Source organism: Malaclemys terrapin, chromosome 1, assembly GCF_027887155.1.
Source record: "Malaclemys terrapin pileata isolate rMalTer1 chromosome 1, rMalTer1.hap1, whole genome shotgun sequence".
In the NCBI taxonomy this organism is placed as follows: Eukaryota; Metazoa; Chordata; order Testudines; family Emydidae; genus Malaclemys; species Malaclemys terrapin.
The window spans coordinates 158,870,384-158,892,218 of record NC_071505.1 but is presented as its reverse complement, the minus strand read 5'-3'; positions in this window follow the sequence as shown (position 1 = coordinate 158,892,218).

The following is a 21,835-nucleotide window of genomic DNA, read 5'->3' as shown; positions in this document are numbered from 1 at the left end:
TTTAAAAGCAAGGATGGGCCAGAACCACAAAGTCCAGATCCAGATCTAATCTTTCTCAAAGTTCAGAAGTGTTTGGTTATGGAGATTTGATTTGAGATCATGCCTAATTATAGATAACATGGTCTCTATTTTTAAGAGACTTGACTACCATTGTCAATATACACTTATATTTAAGTTGCAGCTAAATTGAAACTCATTTCACAAGTTTTGATCAAAAACATTTAAAAAATGCCTCAGGGGGCACACGAGTGAAATCTTTGACCTTTGCTGAGAATGGGTTCTTGCATGGCTACCCACTTTCATATATTGCCTGCCTCTTCTACATATTGGCCAGCTGTTTAATATTGGTGTAGCTGCATTGAAGCTGATTTGACAGAATCTGTCTGTGTTCCCTAGGAGGGATTGTCCCTTACGATACACAACTTCCATTGAAGGGCGTGCAGCTTGAGTTGGTACAGCATGACACCAACTCAGTTGATGTGACTTGACACTACGCCTAAATGTCTAAATACCTCAACTCTGACCCCTACTGGGGTCAGTCTGACTGGCTTGTTGTCCAATACTATGGAAGGTTGTAGGAAGACAAATCTGTGTTAAAATACTTTTTCTTTTAGCGCAGAACACAAAGAAAAACAATGTTTCATCAGTTACTTCTTTCTAGCTCCAGGAAAGGATGTGAAAGGAACCACGATGACAACAAAAATAACCCCTCTGAGTAAATAATATAAATAACTTATGAGATAAACAGCGATCATTGCCATAAAACTGAATCAATAATATATTTTGATGTGAATTCAAAATGATGTAATCTTCCTTTTAATTTCTTGCAATTATCCCTTCTTTTCTTTAAAGATGATGATAGCAACTGAAGTCTGCCATAAAGTTGCTAATGTGTCTGTCTGGCTCACTGTAAATTCCCTGTCAAGCCTGGATAAGTGTAAAAGTGTTAAGTGTAACATTATTCAAACAATTTAACATACCAGAAAAGCTAAACTGTTCCATATGATGAAAATCCTTCTTATTACATTTCTTGTCATATTCAGAGTATCCTGCTAAAGTGCAGCTACTTAGCTACCCATCAATGACCATGCACCGGAGATGAATTTGATATTCATCCCCTATTGTTGCAAATTATTTTAATTACTTGTGCAGAGGGTAATTGACACAATCAGCAGAGGTTAGTGGATCATCTGACAGCATTTATTTTGCAATTTATTCATTTTGAAGTGTGTACATTTAATATGTTTTGTGAATACTCTCTATATATGAGAAGGGTAAATCTGAGTATTTGCCTGAAGACCTTGTGACCTCAAGGTTCATGAATTAATACATTCATTCTGGCAACCAAAGCTAAGCTGAATGTTAATGCAACATTTCAAATGATGCCATCTGATGTCTTCCGTGAATACAAGATGTTTGTGTTGTAGCGCAATACGTATTCGTGTAATGAGAAAGTATAATGTGCTCAATAAATATTGAAGTTCTTGGCCTCCCACTGAGCATTTGATATTGAAGCGTACCTAGTTATAGACTTTGAAATTGATGCCACTTTTCTTTCTGAGTTGAATTTGCACCTTTGCTGCAGCAATGTCACTTTTCATCTCTAATTACTGCGGGGCTGATTCAATACAGGAAAAATAAAGACACACACACACACACACATACACATATCAGAGTTCTGTCTGAACTGCAGGTAAGGCTTTTATTTTTCTTGGGGAAAGATCAAAACTTTCCAAAAAAGCAGAAAGCTAAAAAGGTGTGCAGTTTATTTCGGCTTCCTTCTTGTCCTCACTCACCTGGGCCCAGATTCTCATTAAGTAAATGAGTTACCCCTGATATATCTCACTGTAAATGGGATCAGAATCTGGGCTGATCAGTCCTAAAGAATTTAAGGGTATGTCTACACTTCAATTAAAAACGCGTAGCTGGCCCAGGCCATCTGACCCTGGCTTGTGAGGCTCAGGCTAAGGGGCTGTTTATTGTGGTGTAGATGTTTGTGCTCAGACTGTAGCCGGGGCTCAGCATAGTTCCATTGACTTGAAGATCTGCTGAAAAAACAAATCAAAATGAAGGCACACTGAGAGAGAGAGAGAGAGAGAGAGAGACCCATCATTAAGTATGGCCATTCCAAAGTATATGGCCAGACCCTCAACTTGTATAAACTGGCCTAGCTCCATTGAAGTTAACAGAACTACATCTGTCACCAGCTGAGGATCTAGTCCTTTGGGTCACAGGTGCCAGAGATGTAAAATGAAACACCAATCAGTGAAGCTTTAAAGCATTTTAAGGACAGGGCCATTCTAATTTTAGTCAATTTTCTTTGAGTGACATACATTTTAAAAATGTATGTCAGTTTTCTTGGCTCATGAGATCAGCCAAAACATATAATGTCATACTAGAGATGATTGCAGTCAATGTCGGTTAAGGTTACCTGCAGGTCTCTCTCCCAACACTCCAGATATTTAGTTTTTCTCTCTTTCTCTCTACATATATATTATATTTTTCTGGGATTTATATACCAGGGGTGGCCATACATGGCTCATGAGCCATATGCGTCTCTTTTACTGTTAAAAAGAAACTGTCACAGAGACCCCGATGCCCCTCCCCCATTATTCAGACTGGGGGGAGCTTTGGACCTTTGCCTTGCAGTGGGGTGGTGGGGAGGGGCTTCTGTCCAGCAGGGAGGGGGGTCCCATGGCTACTGCCTAACAGAGGTGGGGGGGGTCTTGGGGCTTCAGCCCCACAGGGTGCACCTGCTGGTGCTCGGGGCTCAGCCCCTTGGGGCGCACCTGCTGGGGCTCAGGGCTTCAGCAGGAGTGGGACTGAAGCCCCAAGCTCCATCAGGTGCCTCCCATGGGGCTGAATCCCCGAGCCCTGGTAAGTGCGCACCGGCTCTCAAACTTCTGAAGATTGTTGTATGCAGCTCAGAGGGTCAGTAAGTTTGGCCTCCCCATTATATACTTTAGACATGAAACCTTTGAATCATAGACTAATAGGCCTGGAAGGGACCTCGAGAGCTCATCTACTCCAGTCCTCTGAACTCATGGCGGGACTAAGTATTATCTAGACCATCCCTGGCAGGTGTTTGTCTAACCTGTTCTTAAAAATCTCTAATGATGGAGATTCCACAATCTCCCCCTAGGCAATTTATTCCAGTGCTTAACCACCCTGACAGTTAGGAAGTTTTTCCTGATGTTCAACCTAAACCTCCCTTGCTGCAATTTTAACCCATTGCTTCTTGTCCTATCCTCAGAAGTTAAGAAAAACATTTTTTCTCCCTCCTTCTTCTAACAACCTTTTATGTACCTCAGAACTGTTATCATGTCCCCCCTCAGTCTTCTCTTTTCCAGACATTTTTTCCATCTTCCCTCATAGGTCATGTTTTCTAGACCTTTAATCATTTGTTGTTGCTCTTCTCTGGACTTTCTCCAATTTGTCCACATCTTTCCTGAAATGTGCACCCAGAACTGGACACAATACTCCAGTTGAGGCCTAATCAGTGCGGAGTAGAGCGGAAGAATTACTTCTTGTGTCTTGCTTACAACACTCCTGTTAACACATCCCAGAATGATGTTCGCATTTTTTGCAACAGTGTTACACTGTTGACTCATATTTAGCTTGTGGTCCACTATGACCTCCAGATCCCTTTCTGCAGTACTCCTTCCTAGACAGTCATTTCCCATTTTGTGTATGTGCAACTGATTGTTCCTTCCTAAGTGGAGTACTTTGCATTTGTCCTTATGAAATTTCATCCTATTTACTTCAGACCATTTCTTCAGTTTATCCAGATAATTTTGAATTATAATCCTATCCTCCAAAGCACTTGAAACTCCTCCCAGCTTGATATTGTCTGCAAACTTTGTAAGTGTACTCTGTGTGTCATTATATAAATCATTGATGAAGATATTGAACAGAGCAAGACCCAGAACTGATCCCTGTGGGACCCTACTCGTTAGGCTCTTCCAACATGGCTGTGAACCACTGATAACTACTCTCTGGGAACTGTTTTCCAACCAGTTTTGCACCCATTTTATAGTAGCTCCATCTACAGTTGTATTTCCCTAGTTTGTTTATGAAAAGGTCATGTGAGACAGTATCAAAAGCTTTACTAAAGTCAAGATAATCCACGTCAACCGCTTCCCCCCATCCACAAGGCTTGTTGCTCTGTCAAAGAAAGCTATTGGGTTGGTTTGACATGATTTGTTCTTGACAAATCCATGCTGATTGTTACTTATCCAGGGCCGGCTCCAGGCACCAGCAAACCAAGCAGGTGCTTGGGGCAGTACATTTTCAGGGGCGGCATTCCAGCCAGCCTTTTTTTTTTTTTTTTTTTTTTTTTTTTGCGCTTGGGCAGCAAAAGCATAGAGCCGGCCCTGTATCTATCACCTTATTATCTTCTAGATGTTTGCAAATTGATTGCTTTATTATTTGCTCCATTATCTTTCGGTGTACAGAAATTAAGCTGACTGGTCTGTAATTCCCCAGGTTGTCCTTATTTCCCTTTTTATAAATGGGCACTATATTTGCCCTTTTCCAGTCTTCTGGAATCTCTCCCATCTTCCATGACATTTCAAAAATAATCGCTAATGGCTCAGATATCTCCTCAGTCAGCTCCTTGAGTATTCTAGGATGCATTTCATCAGACCCTGGTGACTTGAAGACATCTAACTTATCTAAATAATTTTAAATTGTTCTTTCCCTATTTTAGCCTCTGATCCTACCGCATTTTCATTGGCATTCACTATGTTAGATATCCAATCACCACCAACCTTCTTGGTGAAAACCGAAACAAAGAAGTCATTAAGCACCTCTGCCATTTCCACATTTACTGTTATTATCCCCCCCCCCACACACACACATTGAATAATGGATCTACCCTGTCCTTGGTCTTCCTCTTGCTTCTAATGTATTTGTAGAATGTTGTAGAATGAGCCCTCACTGACGATAATATTTCCAATTTCTTTTGGTTAGCAACTGAAATTCTCCAATCTGGCTCAGCAGCCATGCCTCCTAAGAGAAATTATATCTGCTATGAACAAGATATATCACAGACACTGGGCTCCAACACTTACTGCTTCAACGCTGAACACCAAACAACACACATCCATCCAAATGCAAAACAAAGACACGCATTGTCAGTATGAAACTAGTCTGTCCCACAAATATGCATTCCCTAAGGAACACTGACCCAACAGTGCCATCAGAAATGGCTGCATTCTCATATGTGGAGGGAAAATGGAGCACTTTAGAACTGATTTGGATGCCTTCAGATTGCTCAATCATTATTCGTTTCGTCACATTCTTTCTGCAGGTGAAGATATTTATCTTTGATTGTGTGTTCTTATTTTAAAGGCCCCCTCTACTTTTCCCTACAGAGCATACAACATACAAGCATCTCTTGAGCATTGCTTTCTGTCTCCCCTCTCCCAACTGCCCCTTGGCATATGTGTATTTATATAGCAGAGATACAGCTGAGTACATTGAGTTTAGTTGTGTCAAGATTACTGATGATGATGTGTGAGATGGAAAGGGCAGAGCTGAGCAGGAGATGGATTTTCTGTTTCACAGGAATTTCTAGACTCCCCATTTCACTTCTGAAACCATTGTCTTGTTGAAGGTAAATCCAGCACACTGTTAGGTTAGGGTTTAATACTGTTTTATTAGCAAATCTTGAGCACTTAATAGCTTATACACTTTCACAGATTTTGCCCCAGAAATTATCTCTGATGTTGGGATTCTCAGGATAAATCAATGAATGTAGTAATGTTTAATTTATGTTTGACTTCTTTTTGCTGTTTAGATCCATTTTAATGGCTGTGGTCCTGATCTTTTAAGCAAAGAAACAAAGCAAAGAAACAATTTCCACTGGAAATTAATGTTTGTGAGGCTCTGACACGACAGCAATGAGCATAGAAATATTATAAATAAATAAAAATTCAGCACAGTGGGAACTGTGGGCAGAACATTGAGTGGTGGCTAAAACTATTGTGAGACAAAGAATAAAAATACTAATGGACAAAAAAAATTACCTTTTATTCGGAAAAAGCACTAAAAGTATACTTCCTTGAGAGCACTTATGGTTGACTAGCACTTGTTATATAGGAGGAAAAAAAGTGGTTGTCCTGAAGCAGAGGTCTTTCATTATCATGTCAGCTGTTTTAAGCAGAGCAAAGTTGCTTTATGATTCAAGTGTTGGCAACATCGAAAAAGAAAGCACTGTGCAGAGTATTTTTTTGAAAAATAAGTTACATGCTGGAAATTATTGGTTTCAATAGTGAAGTTTTGTTTCTACCATTTCTAATGAAGCTTTTGCTTTGCACATATTTCTAATTGAAGTGAGTATATCATTAACTATTTTCATATAATAGATACAAGGTGTATAAGCTGGAGCGTACAGCTGCAATTAAATACAGAGTGTGCATATGAATAAACAACTAATTATTTCCATAAGAGAACATATGTTTTGACTCATTTCTGAGCAATTAAGAAGTGCTAGTTTATCTGATGGAATGAGAGTTCTGAAGAGAGGCTGTGTTGCTGATTTTTAGAACACAAATGCAGGAGGCAGGACAAGACAATAGGAAACACAACAAGGGAAGCATTTTCTATACCTGACCCAAACCATTACAAATACGCACCAGGAAACTACAACCCGATACAAAGCCACGAGAAAAATCATCAAGGGAACTTCATCAGTGGAAAGAGGGTGTAGGTTTTCTGAAAAGGACAAATTCTGTCTTCTGATACACATGCAAAACTCCCATTGTAAGTAAACGTGTGATGATTGCACATACCTGAGGGCTGAATGTGGTTCCCAGGAAATATGAGCCTGATCCTATTTGCCCCAGTAGCTCTTAATCATGCAAATACTTGCTTGTTTAAGGACTACTCAGGAGATCAAGGGTTTGCCGAATCAGGACTTTAATTGGGTAGAGAGAGTTTTCATCCTCATGTTTTCACCTGTTCTGTGCCACATTCTGGGAGGAGAATGATGCTTGGCTTAAGGGCAGCAGGGGGTAAAATCAGGGCCTTTATGGGGTAAAATCCTGTTTTATTTTTTGTTATTCGCAAAATAGTCTCTGTCTAAAAAAAGATACTTTTAGGAATGATGTTAGTGTTAAAGCAACTGGATCAGCCGGTTTTATGGATAGAGTTCCATATATCAGGTACTTCAGTATAGAACATTCACATCCGTCACTTAAATTATTTTTGAAGCCACATTAAAAATTAAGAGTTCTCAATCAGAGAGAGAGAGTGCTTGGACGAAGTTCAGCTGCTTATGTGCTTTGGAGGTAACTTCGGACCATGTTTATTAAATGTTTGCACAAGCAGAGTTCATGTCACTAGCAATAGTGTATGTTAAATATATTAAAAGCATTTGGCAAGATGATAGAGCAATTAGCAACCTCTTCTATTTCCTTTATTTGCAGCAAACTTGGCATAGTCAATATTTTATCTAGCTTCTGAAAATCAGAAACGGGATGTGCAAATCTGTTAAAATCAATGTTCTTCATGATGGCTACTGTGTTCCTACATTGCACCAATGCAAAAGGCAGAAAAGATTTTCTACCATATGATATTTCCGTCAGAAGCAAATCAAATGTGATTTTAAAATCTCTTAACATCAGGTTTCTGGAGAGAATATGCATGATTACAAATTCACAATTTGCTTTCTCTGGATATTCTGCTATATTCACTTAAAATTTCGTTTCACTGAGTGTTCTTGGCAGTAAACTCATTTAGTGGAAAAGTAACAGAAAGTAAACTTCCACGGAATTATCCTTCCAATATTTGCCCCTCTCTGCATTCTACCTACTAATATTGATAGAGATTCCTCTACTTTCACTCCTACCATGACAGCTCACAATTGTGAGGTTATTTTTAACTTTTCACCCATTCAGCCACTGCTCACCTGTTGCTTCTGCTTGTCAGTTTCATGTTACTGCTTTGAGAACTTGTCCCTTCCCCCGTTCCTTTTTTGCAAGTAAGCCTCTTTTTCTGTCTTTTTTATCTCTCATCTTGACTACTGCAGCTTCCACTGGCCTTCTTGCTTTCTCCCTTAAACCACTGTGGCTTGCTAAGAATTCTGGTCTTCAGATGAACTCTTTTGGTTTCTTGGGATTAGCTTTAGAGGCACATGAGTCCTATGGCAGCCAGTTTGAAACCATCATTCATGAGGGACCACCCTGCCTGAAGGTCAAAGTCACCTTCAGATTTTCTCTTTAGCATCTTGCTGCCTATGGCTGTGCAGTGGCTTTTTCAAGGAACTGCATCTCCAGCCTCCTGCCAAAAGGGTGAGAGATAGCTCAGTGGAGGAGCTGCCTTACAGTTGCAGGTAGCCAGCACACCAAGGAAAGATAGTCTTGTAGATAAGACCAGGGACAGGTACTCAGGAGATCTGAGTTTGTTTTGGTCTTTGCCACCGACTTTCTGTGTGACCTTGGGCAGTTCAATTCATCTCTCTGTGCCTCAGTGTAAAAAGGAGATAATAATATTCCTTGCTCTCACCCTTTAGCTGTATTTTCTGTTTAGATTGTAAGCTCTTTGGGCCAGGGAGTTCTCTTATTACATGTGTGCCTTGCAGTATGGAGGCCCAACTGAGAGCTGAGCCCCAAGTGGTAGTGGTATTTAAAGAATAATCATGATCATACATCAAGAAGCAGAAAACAGGCAGTTGGCTCTGGGATTTGTTGAATAAGGACAGAATTTGATGCCATGAGTCCAAAACCAGAACCAGACTTGGTTTTGCTTTTGTGCTTGCAAACCAAACACAATGACTGAGGTTTTGCAAAAAACAACCTCAATCTGTCCAATCTCTGATTTGCATACCGGCCTGTAACCTATGCTGATACCTTGATAGCCAGGGTACATCACAAACACAAATGCCAAACCTTTCATAACATCTTTAATAAACTGGTCAGAATTTGAGAAAAACCATGCTCACATTCAAAACCTATTAAACTGAAACTAATCAAATAAAAGTATTTGCTTTTATTGTGGTTTACTGGCTTTTGATTTATTGCTGGACAGTGTTATTTAATGTGCTCAAAGAATGAAGAATAGGAACTGCAGTGGCACAATAGATCAGAGCTACATCAAAGCCATTTATAGTCTGCATGCCTCACTTGCACATGAGGTTTAAGAAAATGCCCTGTTTAAACGCATTTCATTTCTTTTAGTATTATCAGGAACAACAATAATTCATCAGAGGCAGATGACTATCCAGAAACATAATTAATCATGATTATTTATGTCATACCTAATTATAAGGAAATAGCCCTAGGGATCTACTTCAGTTATATTTCAAACCCTTCAGATTATAATTACTTTGCATTGTATTAAATATTCTGGACATATACTTGTAGCAGTTTAGAACACATTTTTAATTAATCAGGTCAAAGAGTAGAAGTAAGTAGTGTGCGATCAAGTAACAAACAGACGTGCTTTAGAAGAAAATGTTAAGTAGTTATTAGGAAGCACATTAGTTGTATTCTTTTCATAAAGTAAGTAAAATTAGTGATCTATTATGGTTTTACATATGGGAGCATGCTGGGCTAATAGCAAATGCCCTAAAATCAAAGTATTTTTTTTAATCCTGTGACTTTAATATAAAGTGGCTTAAAAGTTGGAAAAAAATAAATCTTACCTGCAGGATATCAATTCTCAAAGACTTGTTCATTCGTAAGATTTGAAAGATATTTTCCAGTGGGGCTCTTACTACTTCTAAGGAGAGCATAGCTTCTGGTATATCTGTCGAAAAAATATTTAGATAAGTTTCTGGGTTATGATTTATAACCCAATGCATGTAACTTACAAAAAAAAAAGTGTGTGTGTATGTGTAATTACATCCCTGGTTCTTAATTTTATTGAATTATTTTTAAATCAAGAAAGATAAAAACTAAATATAAGGCTTCAAAACCAGACTCTTAAATCTAATCTGTAATTTTATTGAAGGGCATCCATACAACAAAGTCATTCCAGTATAAATGAAAAATAAAGTGTTTATCTTTAAAATTGGAGGGTTTTTTCATGTTTTCGCTGATTTTTTTTAAATAAGACAACATTTTTGCAGCATTGCTATAACCAGAGGTTATTTTTAAGGCAGAGATTTTTGCATAACAGATTTGTAGAACTATGCTGGAATGCATGCCATTATATTCTCTTTGAAAGCAGGTTTTTGTTTTGTTTTTTGTCTTTTTTTCAGACTGGGATTTGAACATTTATGAATTACTGGTTCTCAAACTACCAGGTGTGTTTGGTTATTTTAGTAGTTAGACCAGTATGTGCTTAGAGGGGCTCAGAAATATGTCTTGTTCATGTATATTGCTGTCAGGTTGGCTATGAACAATGATGTTTGAATTTAAAATTTGCTAGGAAGAACCTTAACCCCACAGCTCCCAGTAAGGTCCTGATTCGGCAATACAGTTAGGCATATAGTTAACTTTAAGCACATGGTTAAAGTCCATTACTGTTCAGCACAGCACAGCACTTATGTACATGCTTAATTTTAAGCATATACTTAGTCCCATTGACTTCAATTTACATTCTTAAAGTTGGGCATATGCTTAAATTGGCACCTAAGGGTCTGTCCATTCAGTTCAACTCTGATTGAACTCAATGGACAACCTTCCATGACTTTAGTGGTCCAAACATTCAGATCCTGCTGTTATTGAAGTGAGTGATAAATCTCCCATTGATCTCATCAAAGACGTATAGGGTGTTAGGAGGTTCCACTCATTGGACCTGGTCCCATAAGCTATGTCTACACTATGGATCTCACAGCAGCACAGCTGTACCGCTACAGCTGGGCTGCTATAAAGTCTCCTGTGTAGCTTCGGTGTGCCGGTGGGAGAGAGATCGTCTGCCGGCATAATTAAACCACCCCAATGAGTGGCATTAGCTATGTCAACAGGAGAGTATCTCCCACAGACATTGCTGTCTACACTGGCACTTTTGTTGATGAAACTTATGTCGGTCAGGGGAGTGGTTTTTTCACACTTCTGACCGACAAAGGTTTTAGGGCTTGGCTACACTTGTGAGTTAGAGCACATTAAAGCAACCCCGGGTGCCCCAGCTCACTATCCATCCACACTGGCAAGGCACGAAGAGCGCTCTGACTCCATGGCTAGAGTGCTCCTGGTACTCCACCTTGGCGAGTGGAATAATGTGTGATGCGCTCCCGCTGGAGTGCTGCAGCGCAAGTGTGGATGCCACGGTTTGTTAATGCACTCTAATCGGCCTCCAGAAGTGTCCCATAATGCCTGTTCTAGCCACTCTGGTCATCACCTTGAACTCTACTGCCCTACCCCCAGGTGACCAACTGCCAGACCCCCCTTTAAATTCTCTGGGAATTTTGAAAATCCCCTTCCTGTTTGCTCAGCCAGGCGTGGAGTGCTCTCAGCGAAACTTTCCAAGTGACCATGACTCCACGCACCAGGCGATCCCCAGTATGGAGTAATGGCGAGGTGCTGGACCTCATTAGTGTTTGGGGGGAAGAAGCTGTTCAGTCCCAGCTGCGCTCCAGCCGTAGGAATTACGATGTCTTTGGGCAGATATCAAGGGATATGATGGAAAGGGGCCATGACTGGGACATAGTGCAGTGCAGGGTTAAAGTGAAGGAGCTGTGGAATGCCTACTGCAAAGCCCACGCGGCAAACAGCTGCTCTGGTGCTGCCCCCGCGACCTGCTGTTTCTACAAAGAGCTGGACGCGATACTTGGGGGCGACCCCACCTCCACGCCAAGTACCACCATGAACACTTCAGAGCTCAGTTCAACAAGGCAGGAGGAGGAGGAGGAAAGCGTGAGCGAGGGTGCTGAGGAGGAGGAAGACACCCTGGAATCCCTAGATGCATGCAGCCAGGAGCTGTTCTCAAGCCAGGAGGAAGGTAGCCAATCGCGGCGGCTGGTGCTTGGGGAAGGATAAACACCAGAGGAGGTGCCCGGTAAGCGGCTTTTATTTTGGGAAGGAAGTTATTTGGTGCGGGCTCTTGGGGTGAGGAGGGCTAGGGCTGCATGCATGCCTAGATGCGGAATAAGGCATTGATGTGCTCTCTCACATCGTGGTTATCGGCCTCAATGATCTCTTCAAAGGTCTCATCCAGAACATGGGCAATGCGCTTGCGCAGGTTTCTTGGGAGAGCCACTGTGGTCCTTCTCCCAGTCAGGCTGACATGTCTGCACCACTGTGCCGTAAGGGGCGGGGGGACCATTGCTGCACACAGGCAAGCTGCATATGGGCCAGGGCGGAAGCCGCATTGTAGTAGAAGACCCTCCCTTGCTTCCCAGGTCACCCTCAGCAGTGAGATATCTTCCAGGATGAACTCCTGTGGAAAATGTGCAGACAGTGTTCAGTATAGGGGCCCCCTGCAGCTGTTGGCTCCCACCAAGGCACAGAAACCCAGAGGACAGTACAGCCTGGAAACAATCGGTCCCCCTGGACCCTGTGCTTACTCACCATTTTGGGATTCCTGTGGGTTATATGCGTTTGCTTTGGGATGGGCAAATTATGCCATTGTGTAGACTGTGCTTGCCCTCCTTAAGTACGGGGGAATCATTGCTCTGTCTGGTGTGAACAATGCTGCCTCTGTTAAGTGTTGCATTTTGCCTTTACAGATGCAACCTAGAGATCTCAGCTGTCTGTCATATCACCTGCCGAGAGGCTGCAAAGAATCAGGAAATGACCACGTAGAAGCAAGGAAGACATGCTGCATGAAGTAATGCAGCAGTCACTTAACGAGAATCTAAAAGCGCAGGAGTGGAGGGAGAGTGAAAGGAGGATCTGCCAGCAGAATGGGGAGCTCTGGCACAAAAGCGTGGAGCTCCGGCAGCAAAGCACGGAGTGGCTGATAAGCATGGAACGCCAAGCGGACTCGATCCAGGGGCTTGTAGCCATGCCGGCGGAGCATTACCGCGCCCCCCCTGCAGCCCTTGTCCTATAATTCTTTTCCTTGTGCTCTCATGTCACCTCCAACCCACTTTCTCCAACATCTGGGTTCCTACTGCCACCAGCTTCACCACCGACCCTTGAAAACTACGACCCTTAGCCACTGCACTCAACCCCCATCACCATGCAGTAGAGCCATCCTGAAGTGCAGCACTCATTGCACAGCACTCCAGACAGGCAGGTTGAGTATGGTAACAGGACATATGCAAATCTGTGATTGAACCGTTCCCCACCCCAACCCCTGGCCCTTTCTGTTTCCCAAGCAAATGTGTTTCTTTTCAATAAATGGATTTTCTTTTCAATAAATGGATTTTTTGGCTTTGAAAACATTCTTTATTATTGCATAAAGTAAAAGATACCTTAGCCCAGGAAAGCAACAGGCACTGCAAGTCAGCGTAGCAAAAACAGATTCCTACTAACATTGGAACCACTGCACTTCACTCCCGTGCAGGGCACCAAACATTACTGGTGGCTTTCAGCCTCAAATTGCTCCCTCAAGGCATCTTTAATCCTTGCAGCCCTGCGCTGGGCCCCTCTAATAGCCCTGCTCTCTGGCTGTTCAAATTCAGCCTCCAGGTGTGGAACCTTCGAGGTCCATGCCTAAGTAAATCTTTCACCCTTCCCTTCACAAATGTTATGGAGGGTACAGCATGCGGATATAACTGCGGGGATGTTGTCATTGGCCAAGTCCAGCTTCCTATACAGAGAGAGCCAGCGGCCCTTTAAACGGCCAAAAGCACACTCCACAGTCATTCTGCACTGGCTCAGCCTGTTGTTGAACCACTCCTTGCTGCTGTCAAGGCTCCCTTTGTAGAGTTTCATGAGCCATGGCATTAAAGGGTAAGCAGGGTCTCCAAGGATCGCAATGGGCATTTCGACTTCCCCTATGATGATCTTCTGGTCTGGGAAAAAAGTCCTGGCTTGCAGCTTCCTGAACAGGCCTGTGTTCCGAAAGATGTGTGCGTAATGTACCTTTCCGGGCCAGCCTGCATTAATGTCAATGAAATGCCCACGGTGATCCACAAGCGCCTGGGGAACCACCCGCTTCTCACAAGCCACAGCGCCAGAATGGGAAAAAGTGCTTTGTGGGATAGCTGTCCATAATGCTCCGCTCCCAATGCCACTGCAAGTGCCGCAAATGTGGCTACTCCAGTGCGCTTGCAGCTGTCAACGTGGACAGACTCTAGCGCTTTCCCTACTGTGCTCTATGAAGGCTGGTTTAATTCAAAGCACTCTACATTTGCAAGTGTAGCCATGCCCTTACTGACAAAAGTGCTAGTGTAGACATAGCCTAAAACTTTCATTGACTTCAATAGTGTAGGGCCTTGTTCAACTTGTAGTTCTTTTTGTGACTTGGCCACAATTCCTGAAGGTTTTATTGTATTTAACGGGACTGGAGTTGCCTTTCCAGCCACTCCATTTCTGAATTTACTGAGTCAGGGCCTTTTTCTTAGTGCCTGTATTTTTCAAGACACAGTTTCCAAGCCTCTGCAGGCTTTGACTTTATAAAACCCTCATTAAAGTGAAATTAAAGAAATATTCTTTTTGCTAAATTATTCAACACATTTAAATATTTACAATATGATAAATATGCGTTATTTATAAAATGTTAAAATTCCTGTTAGGGTTCAAAGTCCAAAAATGCTCTCATTTTAACAAGGGTGTGCTTGTTAAGGCAGCTATTTACTAACACTTAACATATGAACCACTGGCAACTCTGGTTGTTTTATTAACAGTCTTATCTCTGTCTGAATCAAGGATATAAAGCAAGGTGTGCGTGTGAACTGTTGCCCTCCATCTCTCATAAATAATCATGTGCAAAATTGGGATATGTCTCAGGTACCTATTTCCATTGACTGGCTGACTTTGGTGGGGTTTTTTTAACCTACTATTCCTGAAGGCTATTAATCTTCTAGTTTTGCTTTCTAATATTAACTGGACTTTTATTTGTTGCCCACTATTGAAATGTCGTTCCTAGAGAAGGCAAAGTGTTTGTGTAATGAACATTCCATTAATTAAACCAATTAATATTGAATGTCAGTTTTACTAATTGACCACTTTTGCTGGTTAGTTTGGGGTTTTTTTCCTTTCCATTTTCATTCACTTCCCTGAGGCTTCTGAGCGTTAGGATCTAAGAGGCACTCCGTTTGGTGCTGATGATGGACAGCTGCAATCCTCCCTTAATAAAGCACTGGGATACTGACCATTATCCAGTAGCTTTCTAGAGAATACTAAATATGCTTCCTCTTAATTTTTCCTTCCCAGGTTATTGGCTCCCAAAGAATAATCCTCTGATTAGATGCCATGAAGCCTAGATGCTTTCTGTTGCTTGCTTCACCTAATTTTTTAGTGAGTAGCATGGGAGCATTTGGCTAAATTCAATAAAACTCTGAAATGTTGAGTGAGGATTTATGGGCTCCATCCTCAACAGGAAATAAAGATGAACTAAAAGGCATACCTGAGGCCTTCAAGGTTATCTGGTCCAGGGCAGGAAGACCGTATCTAGTACCGCTGCCTGAGGGGAAACCAACCATTAGCAGCATATGGAGAATGGAAAAAATGAAAAAAAGAACTTTGGAAATAGGAGGGTGAGTTTTCCCAAAGGGATTAGTCCAGCCTCCATGTACATGATTTTTTTTCTTTTCATTTTCTGGGCTCAGTGGTTGGTCTGGTCTGTAAATTCAGTCTGAGAGTCCTAGACCAGGTGTGGACCACGCTCCAGCTAAGGCTCCACACCTGTATTCCACCTTGAGCTTGCAGCCTGTTCATCTCCCACCTCATTGGCAGCCATCTTTGTGCTTCCCAGGTTCCCACAGGCTTAGATATTGGGCCCCCTCCATTAAGCCCGCTATAGACTTCCCTATCACCACTTGATTTTTTTGGAAGGTGCTTAGAAACTATGATGATAGCAAGCAATAAAAAACCCTGAGATGGATAGACAGAATAGATAGAGCCCTTTTGAAAGTCTTAGTTTTAAAGTTTAAAGAAGAGAGAAAGAAACTAGAAGAAAGAAGAGTTTCCTAACCATATTCTGCTGTAACTACTCCTTATCATGCTGACTGGCATTTTTTCATTATTAGCTTGTTCTCACCCTTCCGTTGTATGTATCTGTTGTTTGGACAATCCCTGTTGTTCTTCCTCTCTTCTTTCCAGTTGCCATTTCTTTTATGGATTCTTCCAGTCTCCCTCTGTCCCTTTTGTCTTTGAAGTGAATGAAATATGGACCCTCAGAGATTGTCTCTGACTTTTTGGTCCTCAGGCCAGCCTAGTTATACTGTGTTTAAAAAGGGCCTATTTTTTAATAAAACATCACCAACATTTTCTGGAGGAAATGTAAATCAGACACCACCTTACCACCAAAGGGGAAAGGACAGGAGTTTATGACACCACACACATACCCAACAGTTTGTGAAAAAGAGCAAGCACTCTCCCCCCATGTCACAGGTTGAGGGCTGCAGCTACCCCTCTGTTGCCTCAAGGGTCACACTTTGATCTCTCATTCCCTGGAACTGGGCTTTCATGTCCCCTCTCGCCACCCTCCTCTACAGTCTTGCTAAAAGCAGGGCATTTATCACCCTGGAACTCAGATAATTTTATGAACACTTCCTCTCCTCTTTCAAGTTCCTGTGTAAGAGGAGAGCATTTGGCCCATAGTACTGAATTTGTGATATCAGTCTGCTCCACTGAAACTGATGGTGACATTATAAACCTGAGTATGACTTCACTGCAACTCAGCTAAACCGGATGGTGAGGAAGAAAGTGCTTATTCCAGTTTAAACACTTTAACTGCAATAACAGCAGATGAAATACAGAACTTACCTAGCAAAGTAAATTGCTTCTTGTATATATATTCTCTCTTTTTTTTTATTTCAAGTTTTCCCCAGAGTGAAAGTCCATCCTTAAGAAAATGGATTTAATTTTCAGTCTTACAAACAACGAGCAAGTAGAAGAAATATTTTTAAATACGGGGAAAAGTATGTAGATAGCTTCCTTTTAAATTGGTTGAAGAGTTGCTAAGCCAGTTCAGACGCAGGCTAAAGACAGCTCTAGCCACTTACTAAAGCCTGCTTGGGATATTAGGCTCAAAAACAATTGAGCAGAGAATGTTGAAAAGCTGTTTATATATAGCACCGGGCTAAAGGACTCTGTACAGCCAAATTGTAGATGGTCTTCTAGGATCTGAATGCCCTGGAACAGTGACTGCACAAGGGACTGACCTGCCTACAGGCTCAGCTGTACAGCTGCATTGCAGAAATGCCAAAGGGAAGGGAACAGGGGAGCTCGTATAAGTGCATTCCTTAGTCAGCCCTCCTTGCGACCCTACATTTCTCATTATATATCTTCACAAGTGGTGCCTTAATTCCTTAGGAAAAAAGTCTATCGAATTTCATAGAAAATGCTAATAACTTTTTAGGATTTTTGAATCAGCCTATAGAATTCAATAGACAATTATATCCTTGAAGTGTGATACTATTATGTTGCTTCATAAAACCTGCAGATAGAATCTCAATTTGTACAACTTTCTATAGGTTTTAAGAGTACTTTCTGTTGAACTGTGTTGACATAGGGCCTGATTTTTAGAGGCGTTGAGCACCTATAGATCCCATTAACTTCAATTTGAGTGATGGATGCTTCTGCAAATCAAATCCTTAATCTCTTTTACATTCTAAAGAACTTTTCCATAAGGCACTTTCAGGGAGGGCTAGGAAACTATCTGTTTCTCTTTGATGAGTGGTGCAGTGCTTGGACTCCACTGCAAGAATGCTAGTTTGGAAGCCCGTAGTGTTGTTCTGATCTCCTGCTCTCTAAAACACCTACCTATGTGTAGTCCTCAGGGCTGTTCTCTAAGAGTCCCTGAAGTGTGTGCAATTGTTCACTTGCTCATCTTTCTACTACTTCCCTTCCCACTTGCTCACATGCAAAGATCCCCAAGCACCAAAAGTTCATGATACACAAACGTAAAGTAAAATGAGTAATGGCTACATTTGGCAACAGTAGCTAAAAAACTCTTAGCCAAAAACTGGAATATGTTGGGTCTGTGCTTTGCACGGTGTGAATAACTAAAGTCAGTGGGAGTTGTGGGTCTGAATCCTGCAGCCCCTTTGGAAATCCCAGCCTAAAAGGTAAATTAGCTCATACATGGGCTAAACTGATAAGCACGAGGCTGCTGTCTTCTTGTGGGGTTGAATACCTGAGGGTCACAAAGGTCACTCTTGTTTTTCTGCTTGTGTGCCTGATAAGAGCTGCTTACAGTTCTCTGCCGAAGCTCTCAACAGATAGTGAAAAGTGTCTTTGCTTCCAAACTGATTAGATTGTTGTTTCACATTCACTCACTCCCTGGACCTTTTCTCTGTTCATTAAAAGTTAAGCATTTTGTTAAGGAACTCCAACCGGGTGCTTTGTTGTTCTTAAATGCAAAACGGAAGCAATCAATAATTCTGTCTGTTACTGAATAGATTCAGAGACTCTGGGAGGTGGGAGCCATAGAGAAATTGAACAATAGAGGATTAATAAGTATTTTGATTACATTGCTTGCTTAATTCAGCTAAAATCCAATAGCATTCAATAGGATTGAAGAGGATTTTTTTTATTCAAACAAATGTACAAAACTGTTAGCTTTCTGCTGTGTTTTTGTTTTCATCTCTCCTTTCAAGTTCCTTCCCTAGCCTCCCCCTACTGTTAACACGTACGTAGTGCATGTACTCACTCCCTGTACTCATTTAATATTAAATGAAACCTTTGCTGGGTGGTCTGTGTCATGCCAGCCTGAGCCTAATTCAAACCCAGTTGAAGTCAACAGCAAGACTTCCCTTGATTTCAATGTACTTTGGACAGGTTTCATGTTGTTGAGGTTTTATGTTCCGATGTCATCCTTAATTCCTTTTGTACTTAAGCTTGGTAGATGCATTTCCCCTTTCTTCATCTTCCTTCATTCCCTCTTGTCTGAACAGGTCAAGCAAGAGAAAATTATACACTTACACCTTCCAGGTATCAAATGTCAGGCTGTAGTTGCTTGGGTTTGTTTGTTCTGTCTGTCGCTTTCTATACCATTCCCAATAAGTAAACATGAATATGAAAACAACAAAATGAAACATGACTCTGGTGACTCTGTGGCACATTAAGCCTTATCTATTGTGCTGTTACATTTTCAAACAGACCAAGCTATGCCTTTTCAGGCTGCTGATCATGTGACCACACTGTTACACAGTAGCCCATTGTTCTAAAGACAAGATCTTGGCAATGACAAGGTCCCTGTTTGGATCATTGTGTCTGAATGATCACTAAATACAGAGCCACGAACTCCCCAACTCAGACACATGCATAGAAACAAAATATCCACCTACTAAAGATGGTGCGAGTTGGACTAGGTACTGTATGAGCAGCAGTGCAAGTAGGCCGCTACGCTCTGGTACATCGTACCAGCAAGCTATTTATTACCAGTACGGCATACCAGAAAGATACAGCAGCAGCTCTGCAGCAGGAGAGGGCTGGGGGTTCTGCTCCTTTCCCCGCTGGGAGGGGCAGTGGGGAAAGGAGCAGAATGCCTGCAGTTCCTCCGGTGGCTGGACCACCTCCTCCCCCGCAGCCTCATCCCCGTGGCCCTGTCTCCAGCACACGAGGAGGAGGACAGAGCCCTGCCCCAGGTAACATGGGATGGATGTGGGGAAGGAACTGGAAGAACATGGGGGACCTGGGCTGGGGGCAGGGTGATGAAGAGTCACATGGAGGGTCAGGTGGGGAGGTCACATGCCCCCTTTAGCTGGTGCCCCCCCCATACCAATAAGACATAGATTTTACTTGCTCCACTGTGTATGAGAGAGACAAGGTGGGTGAGGTAATTGGACCAACTCCTGGTTGTGAGAGAGACAAGCTTAGGAAAGGGGCATTTTCCTAATTATAACAGACTTAGGGCTCTCCTATTGCAAAGAGGAAGAGCTCTGTGTAAGCTCGGAAGCCTTGTCTCTCTCACCAACAGAAGTTGGGCCAATAAAAGATAGTACCTCACCCACCTTGTCTCTCTAATAGCCTGGGACCGACACAGTTAAACGACACTGCATAGATATTAGCAAGTCAGTCAGGTTGTAAGTGGTTGTCTCGTAAACTATAACATTCTTTTTCCTGCACATAAATGCCACTCAAACACATGTAACATTTTTACTACCTTTGAAAACATCAAAGGAATTACTTTCTTACATCCAAATGCCCAGTGAACGGTATAGGTAAGCAGAAAACCATCTGTCACAGTAGAAAACGGCTTTTGGAAAGTAATTTTTCATCCGTAGAATCCTGTTACCACTATAGGTGGTGATTACTAAAACCAAATTCCACTGTAGTTTGTTGACTTAATTAGCTGTCATTTAGAAGATTAGCTAATTACTTTTGTCATGATACCTACACATCACTACTGTCTGGCAAATGTTAGACAAGTGATGAGCTGAGACTTCTGTTTTTCTGCTAAACACAGTTTTGTTACCTCATCCTCTCACCTACCTCCACTGTGCTTGTTTCTCTCCCTTCTCCAGCTGCAGTATTGCTAATTCTTTCTATTTTATATTTGTTTTACTTTAAATCCCAGAGCCCAGAGTCACATTATTACAGGAGAATCTTAGCTTTCTTTATTTTTAAGCAAGCAACTTTCTAGCCCCCATTGTTGCAGAGAAAAGCTTGGAAATGTCAACATAGGGCTTGTGTTCACAGGAAAAAAATTATACTGTAGCTATGCCAGTATAACTCCCCATGTGGACACTACTACTCCAGAATAAAAGTGACTTTATTTTGGTATAAATGCCCTGTGTAGACAAGCCCTGCGTGTAACCTAAGGGCTCGAAACCAGAATGCAAATTAAGGTTTCAGAGTAACAGCCGTGTTAGTCTGTATCCGCAAAAAGAACAGGAGTACTTGTGGCACCTTAGAGACTAACAAATTTATTTGAGCATACGCTTTCGTGGGCTACAGCCCGAAGAAGTGCATCCGAAGAAGTGGGTTGTAGCCCACGAAAGTTTAGCTCAAATAAATTTGTTCGTCTCTAAGGTGCCACAAATACTCCTGTTCTTAATACAAATTAAGAATCCCAAAATTGTTTTCTAAAAATCTCACTCTTTGGGGGGAGGGAGGGCTGACTCATTATCTTTGAATACTTGAGCCTGGTCTACACGATGAGTTTAGGTCGAATTTAGCAGTGTTAAATCGAATTAACCCTGCACCCGTCCACACAATGAAGCCATTTACTTTGACATAAGGGCTCTTAAAATCGATTTCTGTACTCCTCCCCAACGAGGGGAGTAGCGCCGAAATCGACATTGCCATGTCGAATTAGGGTTAGTGTGGCCGCAATTCGACGGTATTGGCCTCCAGGAGCTATCCTACAGTGCACCATTGTGATCGCTCTGGACAGCAATCTGAATTCGGATGCACTGGCCAGGTAGACAGGAAAAGCCCCACGAACTTTTGAATTTCATTTCCTGTTTGCCCAGCATGGACAGCACAGGTGACCATGCAGAGCTCATCAGCACAGCTCATCAGCAGTCTGAGAATCAAAGAAGAGCACCAGCATGGACCATACGGAAGGTACTGGATCTGATCACTATATGGGGAGAAGATTCCATGCTAGCAGAACTACGTTCCAAAAGATGAAATGCCAAAACATTTGAAAAAATCTCCAAGGGCATGATGGAGAGAGGCCACAATAGGCACTCACTACAGTGCTGCGTGAAAGTTAAGTTGCTCAGACAAACCTACCAGAAAACCAAAGAAGCAAATGGAAGGTCCGAGTCAGAGCCACAGACATGCTGCTTCTATGCTGAGCTGCATGCAATTCTAGGGGGGGCCACCACCACTACCCCACCCTTGACATGGATTCCGAGGAGGGGGTAATATCAGCCATGCCTGAG